At 39.8% G+C, this 13,024-nt stretch overlaps 1 protein-coding gene across 3 annotated transcripts in view; it reads left to right on the forward strand.

Annotated features, from left to right (window-relative positions):
* Window positions 1-13,024, forward strand: part of LOC127811590 (alpha,alpha-trehalose-phosphate synthase [UDP-forming] 1-like) — a 94,222-nt gene that overhangs the window by 62,000 nt on the left and 19,198 nt on the right. The window lies entirely within an intron of this gene.

A 13,024-nucleotide genomic window follows, 5' to 3' on the forward strand; every position in this document is an offset into this window, starting at 1 on the left:
GAAAGTTTTGAAAAATTGCACATACCTTAGATTTTTCTTTCATTAGGTATACCCAACACACTCTTGTATGGTCGTCAATGAAAGTTACAAACTATCTAGCACCATTCAAGTTTGGAAACCTAGCTGGCAGTGTTCTAAAACACGCTAGGCACTAGTCGAGCGCCAGGTTGGGGCCTAGTGCCTAAGTGGGCTTGGGAATATTGTTGATTTTTTTTATTTTTTTTTAACTTTGTGATGTAACTTGATGTTATTTTCAATTAAATCAAAGTTGAAAGTGGCATGAAAAAATATATATATATATATTAGATATATATATCTAACATATAAATAGAAATAGAAAAATATATATATAATATATTTAACATATAAATAGAAAAGAAAACTAAATAACATAATAAACCCTAACACTAACACCCAACAACGCGCATGCGAGAGAGAGATAGAGGGGTCGGAAGTAGGGGTGACAAAATGGGTTGGCGGGTCATAATCGTGTCGTGTTGAGACACACGTATAACACAATTATGACAAACATGAACATGACATGATTAACTAATCGTGTCAAAACCCTAAACCCTAACATAGACATGTTTATTAAACTAGTTATACGACACGACACATGCAACCCGTTTAACAATTTATACATTAGATCTACTAATTATAAATATTAAATTGTAATCATAAAATTTTTGAATACATAATAGTTTTTTTAATATTATAATTGTTTTTAATTTATTTTTGTAAATTGGTCTTAAATGCGTCATTTCATGTATAATCGTGTTAACGTTTTCAGATCAACCCACTAGCCCTTTTAATTAAACGTGTCATTTCATATATAATCGTGTTAACATGTTCGGGTTAACCTGTTAACCTGTTTAATTAAATGGGTCATTAAGTGTCTAAACGGGTTAGACGAGTTGACCTACCTAAGATACGAAAATAATCATGTCATAAACGAGTTGACCCGTTTATGACTCGAACCCAATTAGCCTCAACCCTAACCCGCTTAACTCCGTGTCATGTAATCAGGTCGTGTCAAAAATTGCCAGCCCTAGTCGGAAGCGGAAGCGGAAGCGGAGATGGAGTTTGATAGCGACGACGACGTTGACGCAACGAGGACGCGACAGTGAGGGTGGAGCTTGACAGTGTAGAGGCAGTGAGGAGGTCACGATGGAGCTTGAGGCAACGAGGAGGTACCGGCGGCGTTGAGGCAGTGACGACCTTGGGCTGAGAGGAGTATGAAAGGGCGAGATGACTGAGAGGAGTAAGAGAGGCTTCGGAATCAACAAAGGGTAAGATTTAAACCCAAAAATTAGGCATCCCAGGTGGCTAGGCGCCACTGCCACCCGATTAATCGGGCTGGCACCTAGAAGGGTCGACTTGGACATATTCGCAGCGGCTAGGGGCCGCCTAGCGCCTCACCGGCGCCTAGGCTGCCACCTAAGCCGATTTTTAGAACACTGCTAGCTGGTCCCCAAATGTCACTATAGATCAAGTGAAAATGTTTAGGAGTGTATGGGTTCAGTTGATGAGTACTATGAGTTTGTTTGGCAAGAATACAATGATCACACTTAAGTATCAACTTCTCTTTATTGATAAATAAATTTGGGTACAAGTGTTTCAAATATGAAAAATTAGGATGACCAAAACGTTTGTGCCATAACAAAATCTCAGAATTCGAACTAACAATAAGAGAAAACCTATGAGTTAACTGATTAGGGACAACCTTATTGTCAAATAGCCAATATAGTCCATCCTTTTCCTCAGCACTGTCAACCATCTTCCCTGAGGATCGGTCTTGAAAGATACAATATGAGGGAAAAAATGTTACAATGCAATCCATATCCCTTGTTAGCTTGCTCACAGATAATAAACTACACTTTAAGTTTGACATATATAAGACAGATTCAAGTTGTAAAATAATCACACAAACACTCCCTTTTCCCATGATTGAAGACACGGTGCCATCTGCCATCAATACGGTTAGTTCCTTGTCTCCAATATCAAATTTCTCAAACATGGTTGTAGATCCGGTCATGTGGTTAGAGGCCCCAGTATCTACCACCTAATAACTTCTATTCATTCTCCTAGTAGTTAAGGACAAAAATTGATTACCTTTTTGGGCCATAAGTGCTGAGGTATTAGCTGCTAAACCATCTGATTCCTTTGCAATGTGAGATCCATTCAACAATTTTTGTAGAAATTCCACTTGGCTAGTAGTCAAATTCACACCCATACCTTTTTCACCTGTGGGAATACTTGCTGCTACATAAGTTGGCCTCTCTTTTTCTCTCTTAGGTCTAGATTTCCAGTTTGGTGGTTTACTATGTAGCTTCCAGCATCTATTCTTTGTATGGTAGGGTCGGTTACAATGTTCACACCATTGTTTGTCCCTAGGGTTGTCCTTTCTTTTGTTGGCAACAAGAGCAGAACCTGTATTTGGTTCTGTTGCTGGGAGCATGACCTACTTTCTGCTTTCCTCGTGTCTAACCTCTGCAAACACTCCTTGGAGAGATGGTAATGGCTTGGTACCTAGGAGTCGTCCCCTTACTTCATCCAAATTTGAATTGAGTTCTTGGAGGAAGTCAAAGATCCTCTCCTTCTCCAACATCTTGCTATATTTTTGGTTGTTGATAGAACACTCCTACTTTGGATCATAAAATAGATACATCTCTTGTCATAGCTCCATCAGATTGTTGTAATATTATGCAGCTCCAAAACTACCCTGTTTAGTAACCCTAATTGTTGCTCTAATCTCAAAACACTAAGCTGTGTTTTCATGATCAGAGTAAATTTCTTAGACTGCGTCCCATACCTCTTTTGCAATTTTGTAGAACAGATAGGGTCGGCCTATCTTAGGCTCCATTGAGTTAATAAGCCAAGCCATTACAATAGAGTTCTCCATCGCCCATCATTGGTATTCTCCGAATTCCTTTGGTGGAGTTTGAATAGCCTCAATGAGATAGCCGAATTTTCCCTTGCTTTTTTTTTTATCAAGGGGAAAGCCTCTAAATCTCTGCACTGATTGAGCAATAAAAGAAGAGATGCTGGGATGACTCCTCTAAGGCTACCACACAGGCCACAGGTTCTTTCTGCATCCAAGAAATGCAGTCTATCCCTAGTTAGAAACTTGCCTTTAACTCCCAGCAACAAAATGAAAGCATGCTTGGGCATAATCGCTGAGTCCCACACAACATTAGCCCAGACTTTAGCTGCAGCTTTCAGACGGAAAAAATCATCAACTTTATCAAGACAAAGAGACCCTCCTTGGTACCAGCTAGACAGAAGATTGATAGCTGTTGAAACTGACCCTTTCGATTGGCATAAATGATCTCTCAAGGTAAGGATATGCTTGAGAAGCAGAGAACCCCCCTTCCTAGGGGCCCCTGTCCAAATTGACCCTTCATTGACATAAACACGGTTAACCTAACGAACCCATAAGGAATCCTTCTCTTGGTGAAAATTTCAAAGGGCCTTAATGAGGAGAATCGAGTTCTAGCACCGTAGGTCCTTCAAACCGAGCCCACCTTCTGATTTACACAAGCAAATATCCCTCCAAGCAACCAGGGAATTCCATAGAAGAACCCTGCACATTCGAATGATTTTCTCCAAAACAGCCGAAGAAACAAGTAGCATCGAGAGCCAAAAACATTCCACCCCTTGAATGATAGATCTAATCAGCTCCGTCCTACCTGCATATGACAATGAAGCACACTTCCACGAGCTAATATAATCTGAAATTTTATCAATGAATAGGAGCATAATGAATAACCTTTAGTCTCTCAGTTGCCAAAGGCACCCCTAAGTAACAGAAAGGCATCACCCCAAGCGGAAATTTCGCAACAGCCTTAACATCCTCCAAATCGCAGCCATACAAACCAACAGTAAACATGCTGGATTTAAGCTCATTTACCCGAAGGTCAGAACTGTCACCAAAACTATGCTAGCAGTCCAACATAATTTTTACCGAAACAACATAGAAGCCAAACAATGAGACGAATTGAAACCATTCCCTAAAGTTTCTTCCGTTCAATCTATGTTGTGTGATTTGCAAGGTGTGGCTGTCCATTGATAGGGTGTTGGTAGGAATTACAACAGCTGGAATTGCAGTGTGTTGATGAGTCGAACTGAGGGGTGATTTTGCAGTAGTAGCGGTTGCATTCCTAAGGCTTAGAGTATCCATATAATCTAGATACTTAGGCTAGAAAGAGCCAAGCTTTGATACCATGAACAGAGTTAGGTCCTTTAGGCAGGGAACCCGAGAATCAAAATGAGTTTGTGAAAAATTAAACTCTTACTTGATTAATTGTGAATCTCACTCTTATACAAGTTGCTTTGCTATCTATACCTAACAATTAGGAGATAAAATACAACATAAATTTAAGTTTGATACAAGATTAGATTAGAGACACAATCTACTCCTACAAATTCTCCTGAATTTTAGGGACTTATCTAGACTCTTGTTTTCATTATCCCTTGAGTCTCCAAATCCTCCTTATCTCTACTTATTAGCACCTGATTATTTTTAGGCCCACATCTCTTCTCTCGGTTAGACTTCTTAGCACTCTAGGACTCTCCAACACACCATAAGTTGTTGAATCTGTACTTGGCTTAGAAACTGTCCCATTTAGGTATCCAACCTTGCCCTTTCCCCAGATTACCAGCAAGACTAACTGGAACCAGTCTCTAAAGTTGGTTCCGTTTAGCTTATGCTAAGTGATCTAGAGAGAATGACCATCTAGATTGATTGGAGATGGTGTGAATTGAGTATTCCTTGTTGAAGAAGGTAAGTTGGTAAATGTTTCACTCGCTGATTGAGTTTCAGCCGTATTGTGAGCTCACAGAAACTATAGGAGAATAAGTAGAAGAACTTGCCATGGAATCGTGGCTCTGATACCTTGAAAGAATAAATTTGTTGGAAGTTTAATGACAGGAATAACTTCCATGTTCTCATTGATCCAATGATGCAAAATATATATACTCAAAGTTCCTAAGAAAACTCTTTTAACATTTAGGCACTAGATGTCACTCCTAATATTTAAGACTAGATTACAACAACATATTTTAGATTAGGATCAACTTAAATTCAGGATTTCCTTATCTGGTTTTAAGGAATATCTGTATCCTTCCGGCTTGAATTCTTCTTCATCCTTTTATATCTTTATCTTTATCATCTTCTCTTCTTATCTTCTCCTGCATAGCTTAAACTTTCCTCTTTATCTTCTCCAACAGTTTCTGATAAAATATCCGGTATTATTTGATTGATGGGCTACTGAGCCGAGCTGTGTGTGTTGATTGTGATGGGGCTACTCATTGTTGTTAATTTATCTTTTGATTTATCTTCTTGTTGTATTTTATCTTCTTAGGTAGTTTTTGATTAGATGGGTTTGTATTTAAGTTTGTTGTAACTTAGTCCTACAAAGTAGGAATATAATCTCTAAAATCTAGGAAAATTCTTAGGTAATCTCTTGTATAAATATTTTTGCTCATATCAATAAAATTATATGTGAATACCGCTTCCCTTTCTCTTTTTTTCTACTTGGTATCAGAGCCTCCTTAATAGGCTGGTATAGTAAGCCCTAGTGCCTTCATTGCACTATCACTTCAATCTGTTCAAGTGCCTTCATTGCACCCTCAATCTGTTGAAGTGATGTTTCATACTCCCCTTCCTGTAAGAGTGTTTTGTTGTATTGCCTTCGTTCATGTGTCCAAACATCTTACGGATAAGTTGGATCCTTGAGCTCTCAAATGTGTATTCCTAGGTTACTCACTCACTTAAAAGGCTATAAATATTACCATCTAGTTACGAAGAAATTCTGTGTGTCCAAAGATGTTACATTTATTGAGAATCAATCATTTTTCCCTAAGTCTGGCAGTCAAGATAAACACACCCCTCATTGTGATACTAGTCTTGATCTACCAATTTTGGACACACCTCATGAGCCTCAAATTCACGATCTATCTATTTTGTCCATAGATCATCAAAAGCAACAGATTCATCAAGACCAACAGCCTTCAATAATGTTGCCCTCCTCTCCAGTTCGGTTCAAGGGATCTCCTTATGTCTTCAAGAGACAGACACAACAGTTCATTTTAGAGTCTTCAGTGGCACCAACACCTTCTCCAAATCATGGTACTGAGGTCACTTGTCCCTCACCTACTTCATTGCCTCTTACTAATGACTTGGACCTACCTATTGGCCTTAGAAAAGGAATCCGAAGCTGCACTCAGCATCCCTTGAAAAACTACCTATCTTGCCATCATTTGTCCTCTAAACATAAGGGATTCCTAACCTCCTTGGATACTATTCCTATCCCTAAGAAAGTTAGTGAGGCTTTCAAAGATAAAAATTGGATTCAAGCAATGTAGGAGTAGATGCAAGCCTTGGAAAAGAATCACACGTGGGACATTGTTACTAGACCAAAGAGAGTCAAGGCTGTAGGCTACCAATGGGTCTTTAACCTGAAATATAATGCAGATGGAACCCTAGAGAGATATAAATCAAGGTTAGTTACTAAAGGTTATACTTAGACTTATGGCATTGATTATCTTGAAACGTTTACACCTATGGTAGAGATGACAACTGTGCGAATCCTATTGGCTCTAGCAGCACACTAGTAGTTACAACAATTTAATGTCAAGAATGCTTTCTTGCATGGAGATCTAGAAGAGGAGGTATTTATGGAGCCACCACCTAGATTTGATAATGGGTTTTCAAGAAAGGTATGCAAACTAAAAAAAGCCCTTTGTGGGCTTAAACAATCACCGAGGGCAGAGTTTGATCGTTTTTCTAAAGCTATGAGTCACATGGGCCATCGTTAGAGTAGGGGTGATCATACACTTTTCTTGAAACACTCGAGTACTAGAAGGGTGACAACTCTTTTAGTATTTGTTGATGACATCATAGTCACTAGGGATGATCTTGATAAAAAGGCATAACTTAAAGAAAATTTGTCACAGGAATTTGAGATTAAGGATCTTAGGGTCTTAAAATATTTTTTGGGGGTTGAAGTGGCTTACTCAAAGGCTGGGATTTTTCTGTTATAAATAAAGTATATTCTGGACCTATTACAAGAAACAAGGTTATTGGGTAGCAAAGGAGCAGGTACACCAATGGATTTCAATAGCAAACTGATGGCTAGTTCTAATTTTCCACTAGTGGATAAAGGCATATATCAGAGATTGGTTGGGAGGTTGATTTACTTATCTCATACTAGATTGGATATTGCATTTGCAATCAGTTTGGTTAGTCAATTTATGCATAGTTCCACGGAATAACATATGCAAGCTGTGAGATAAATTTTATGTTATTTGAAGGCTACTCCTGGTAAGGGAATTTTGTTTAAATCAAGTGTTGAATTAGATGTTACTGGATATACTGATGCTGACTATGGAGGGTTTATGGTTGATAGACGTTCTACAATGGGTTATTGTGTGTTTCTTGGGGGAAACATGGTGTCATAGAGGAGTAAGAAACAGGGAGTCATGGCAAGATCTAGTACTGAGGCTGACTTCAGGCACTAGCACTAGGTCTCTATTAATTGTTGTCGTTGAAGATTATTTTGGAAGACCTACGGATTTCTCTTCATGGGCTGATCAAATTATGTTGTGATAATAAGTCAACCATAAGTATAGCACATAACCCTGTGCAACATGATCAAACAAAACATGTGGAGATAGATCGACAATTTATCAAAGAAAAGCTAGAAAGTGGGTTAATTTGCATTCCCTATGTATCATCTGAACAACAACTAGCTAATCTTTTGACAAAGGGGTTGCCTAATAAGAGGTTTGAAGACTTGCTATGCAAGATGGGAATGGCTGATATCCATTCACCAACTTGAGAGGGAGTGATAAAATATCCGGTGTTATTTGATTGATGGGCTGCTGGGTCGGGCCATATGTGCTGATTGTGATAGGGCTACTCATTGTTGTTAATTTATCTTTTGATTTATCTTGCTATTGTATTTTATCTTCTTAGTTAGTTTATTTTATCTTCTTAGGTAGTTTTTGATTAGATGTGTTTGTATTTAAGTTTGTTATAACCTAGTCCTACAAAGTAGGAATATAATCTCTAAAATCTAGGAGAATTCTTAGGGTATCTCTTGTATAAATATTTTTGCTCATATCAATAAAATTATATGGGAATAACACTTCCCTTTCTCTTTTTTTCTACTGTTTCTAATGGCACTTGGACAATCATATCATGTTTAGTCTACTATCCATCCTAAACATGGGGGTTGATTGTGGAAATGGATCACATTGATTTATAGGTTCATACCTATAATCTACAAATCAAGTCGGTCTAGTCTCCATATTGAAATAATGGCATTCTATGCAGTAAGAGTAATAAAAAAGTGCAAGTAACACTATACGAATGTGTGCCTTTCTTCTGATTATTCTTCATTAAAGATAAAAACAACAAAAATAATATCCTAGTAGTCTGAATACACTATTTTATGTTGTCTGTTTCTGTTACTATCCTTTAATTTCTACAATTTTCTATTTCTTTTAATTTTCCTCTATCTATAAGAATCTTGATTGGTTGTTATAATTGGTTGATGCCATCGTGTAGCATTCAATTGTTCAAAATGCTCTCTCTAATGAAACTTTTTCTATGAAGATAGTGTTGGAACTTTATTTTATCATTCCCTCGCTAAAGGATTGAGGCAAGAAGGGCATATAGCGTAAAATTTTGCCACATTGTTCTTTTGCATGGATTTGTATTATCAATGTCATTTTAAAAGTCAATGACATTATGTCACAACCCTAAGGTTAGTTAAGGTTGTGATAGGAATTGGGGGAAGAAATCAGAATTGTAGGAGGGGGAAAATCAGCGGAAAGAGGGAGAACTTGAGGGAGATTGGAGAGAGAGACTTAGAGAGACAATAGAGATTCCATATCAATTTCAGCATACCCAACAAACCAATAGCAGTAGCCTTATATAGGCATTACAAGCTCAATAATGGCCTAGCATATGCACCCCATGTGCTTCTAAAATATCTCCTAACTATTATTATAATACTATTATTATATTGCCCTTGAATTACTACTTGGGTCATGACAATTCCCCCCTTCTTGAGAGAGTTCTTGTCCCCAAAAACTTACAACAATATAGTCATTGCCCCTCAACCAATACCAACTCTCTCTAGCTTGGTTGTTCTTTCTTTTATCATTCCCTTTCTAGGCCGCTTTTTCTTTGTTCTTGGATACTTATCAGCTGAAACAAAAATGCTAATCAGTGCAATCACAACTGCATCTTCCTCCAAGGAGTGGCATACCATTTCCCTTGGGTTGGTGATAGCTACCAAATTAAGATAGCTTGTACCCATAGATTGAGAATCCAATAGGATGCCAAATCCAGTCAATACATCCTCATCTAGTGCCTTCATTGAATTTAGCTGTTTCCGGCCATCAGCAACAGCTGTAACTTGTAGTCCTTCATCCTTCAATTGATGTTGCTTCTCAACCTCAAAATTTACAGCAACATTAGGGCACGTTTTAGGATCAGTGCTACACACCTTCACAACCTTATAAGTTATTTTAGCTACAAATAGGCCATTTTCATAGCAGTTCTCATCATTTCGGTTGGATGGGGCATAATTTTCACTGCGGTGTTCACCACACTCCTGATTCCGTCTTTCCTTCGTTTCTGATTCATGCTCCAACTCTTCCATAAAATGATCAATGCTCCTTACTTCCTTGTTTGCTCTTTCTTTCAGCTTCTCCTCCTCTTCCTTCCTTTGTTCTTCAAACACAAATTCGTGGAATCGGGCACTATCAGCAGCTTGCTTGATAGTCTTGGGCTGAATCCCCTTCACTAATCGACATTCTGGTTTTAAGTCAATTAAGAAGCTTAAAACGAAATAATCCTCTGTCAAATAGGGGTTATAATTGTGCATCAAGGCCTTCAGCTCTTCAAACCTCATTTCGTACTCCCTTACTGACCCATCTTGCTTGATTTTGTAGAATTCTTCCACCACATTAGACAAACATCGATCTCCAAGCATCTCCCTTTGCAGCCTTTGGGTAGTTGCCTCTTTAGGTCTTCTCACTTCTTTTTCATATTCATTCCAATTAGATGAAGGAGGTGGTGATGAGAAAGAGGAAGCATACCTCTTAGTATTCTCTAGGATATTTGGAGTCAGTTTCTTCATGGATGATTGACTTTGGCGGGTGAACATGTCCATGAGACCTTGTAGTTGATCCCTCATTTCATCTGGAAACCCATTCACCCTTCTCTCAAAGCGCCCCACCCTTCTCTCCAAGTTTCCAAAAGGAGCATCCAATGTCATGACTGTTTAGATGGAATTGCACCAGCAGAAGAAGATGAAGACTGGGATCTGCTCTATCAGATCGCTTGAATGTGCTGGACCGACCCAAATTCTAATCACCGATTGTCTTTGCCTTCAAAAGTCAGATAAGACTGTTCAAAATTTCTGGAGATAGTAGCCTCACACCAGCCCAAGAGAATCGCATGCGCCACCATCTACAATTACAATGGATAGCGGCAACAAACCCCCCTCAGTCGCTTCCAACACAAGTCGAAAGGCAACCAAAACCGTAGCACACGGTACCTTCCGATCAAAGCGGCAACACCCCAAAACTCCGGTTGGAATTTCTCGATCAAACCCGCAACACCCAGATTCTTCTTCGTTTGCAATTTTCGATCAATCTGAACTGCTCTAAGAGTCGCTGGAAGCTCTGTCGGAATCGGTCCAGTCCCCTTCAAATTCCAAACAGAAATGACAGCCAATAATGGATTGGAATTCACCAGCGAAATTGCCTTGGCTGCTCGGTCAATACTTCCCAGATTTCTCAAGCCGAAAGCCAATCCTCCTGCTTCACATTCGAAATTCGCGCAACACAGCTGAGAGTCGTTTGGGTTGCTCGCCTTCCTCGAGCGATTGTGACGCAACCAACCGGATTCTCCGGAATTGAGAATTGATGGTTGTAGTAGTTTATGACTTGGCTTCCAAATCCGCTTAAATTGCTTCGCCCATCCACTTCGAACAAACTTACTGCAATTCGCGGCCAAGCGTCAACCTTCTGCTCGCTTCCAAGAAAAGTCAAACAACTCTTCCAGATCACAAGCCGTGATCGCTTGTACCTTAGGTGGTGTTCTCTTTGTGTTTGAGTTTTGTGTTTTGAGTTTTGAATTCATTTTGAGTTTTGTGTTTTGAGTGTCTGTTTTGAAATTTTTAAAAATGCGTTCTTTTTGTCATTCTGAAAAATTATTTCTCAAAACAAAAAACTAGAAAACGCGTTTACTTTGAAATTTTAAAAACGATTTGTTTTTTGTTATTATGATATTTTATTTAATAAATTATAAATTTGATACAAAATTTTAAACTATAAAATAAAATTCAAATAAAATAAAAAAAAATCAACAACCTTAGAAATATCATTTAAAAAAATTAATACAAATAAAATATATCACATATTCAGTTTAATAAATAAATAAAATAAAAAAATTAAATAACAAAACAAAAAATCAAATCAGCCGCAACTCATCTCATCTTCTTCGTTCTAGGGTTTTCTGGGGGGGGGGGGGGGGGGTCGCGGTGGCTATGGCAGTGAGGGGCGCTGGTCGCGGTACTGTCATGTGGCGATGGGGGGCTGGTTGCGATGGCGGTGGGGGGGGGGGGGGGGGGGCTGGTCGCGGTGGCGTTGGCTGTGGGGTTGAAGGTGGAGGAGGGGGGTGCTGGTCGCGGTGGCGGCTATGGGGTTGAAGGTCGATGATGGTGGTTGCGGTACTGGTCGCAGTGGCGTTGAGGGGCGCTGGTTGCGGTGGTGGTGGAGTTGAAGGTCGGCGGCGGCGGTGGCTATGGCTGTCGATGGCCAGAAGAGGAGAGCGAGAACAGAGAGAAGATGGGGGGAGAGGGAGAGAGAGAGAGGGGGGGGGGGGGAAGCGGGTCTGCGTGTGCCCCTGGGGGGGGGGGGGGGTTGGGGGCTGTTTTCCGCGTTTTCAAAATGTTTTGTGTTTTCAGTGTATTTTCACTGAAAACGCCCAAAACAACATTTTGTTGTTTTGAGTTTCCTTAACAAAATTTTTAGTTGTTTTTAAAAACGCGTTTTGAAAAATGATAAAGAGAACGCATTTTCAATGTTTTCAAAAACTGAAAATAGAAAACGGCCCGAAAACGGGAAAGAGAACAGGCCCTTAGCTTCCCAACTGCTCCCTACAACTCGACCGGTTCCGTGACGCCCGCAAGTTGAACTAGATGTGAACGACAGGGTCTGCACCTTCTTCGATCGGTTCCGTTACTAGAATTCTGACACTGAACTCGCTGCTAGAAACAGCCTACCATAGTCGCGATCAACCAGCTTTAGGACTTCCGATTCCGTTGGATTCACCAGACCGCTTGGATCGTCTCAAGCCCCGTTGCCTCAATCACGTAACTCCTTGAGAATTGGTCGGATGTTGCTTCCCTCCTAGATTGCTGACAATCGCGGCCTATATCGTTGGAATTGCTTCACCTTTCCCTTTCGAACCGTCTCACCAGATTTCATCACCGAGAGTCCTTCGTTGGAAATTACCTGCGTCCAAAAGCAATAACCCCTTCCCAATCAAAATTCGTCTGGCTAGCTCACTGTCGAGATCCGCCTTACCACAATCGCCAAGGGAAACAGCTCACCTCACAGTAGTCGCCTTAACTGGAATCAAATCCACAGCCAAGGATTAACTGCTCTGATACCATTTGTCACAACTCTAGGGTTAGTTAAGGTTGTGATAGGAATTGGGGGAAGAAATCAAAATTGTATGAGGGGGAAAATCAGCAGAAAGAGGGAGAGATATTGAGAGAAAGGGGGAGAACTTGAGGGAGATTGGAGAGAGAGACTTAGAGAGAAAATAGAGATTCCATATCAATTTCAGCATACCCGACAAACCAATAGCAGTAGCCTTATATAGGCATTACAAGCTCAATAATGGCCTAGCACATGCACCCCATGTGCTTCTAAAATATCTCCTAACTATTATTATAATACTATTACTATATTGCCCTTGAATTACTACTTGGGTCAT

This window comes from Diospyros lotus, chromosome 10, assembly GCF_014633365.1.
Source record: "Diospyros lotus cultivar Yz01 chromosome 10, ASM1463336v1, whole genome shotgun sequence".
Lineage (NCBI taxonomy): Eukaryota > Viridiplantae > Streptophyta > Magnoliopsida > Ericales > Ebenaceae > Diospyros > Diospyros lotus.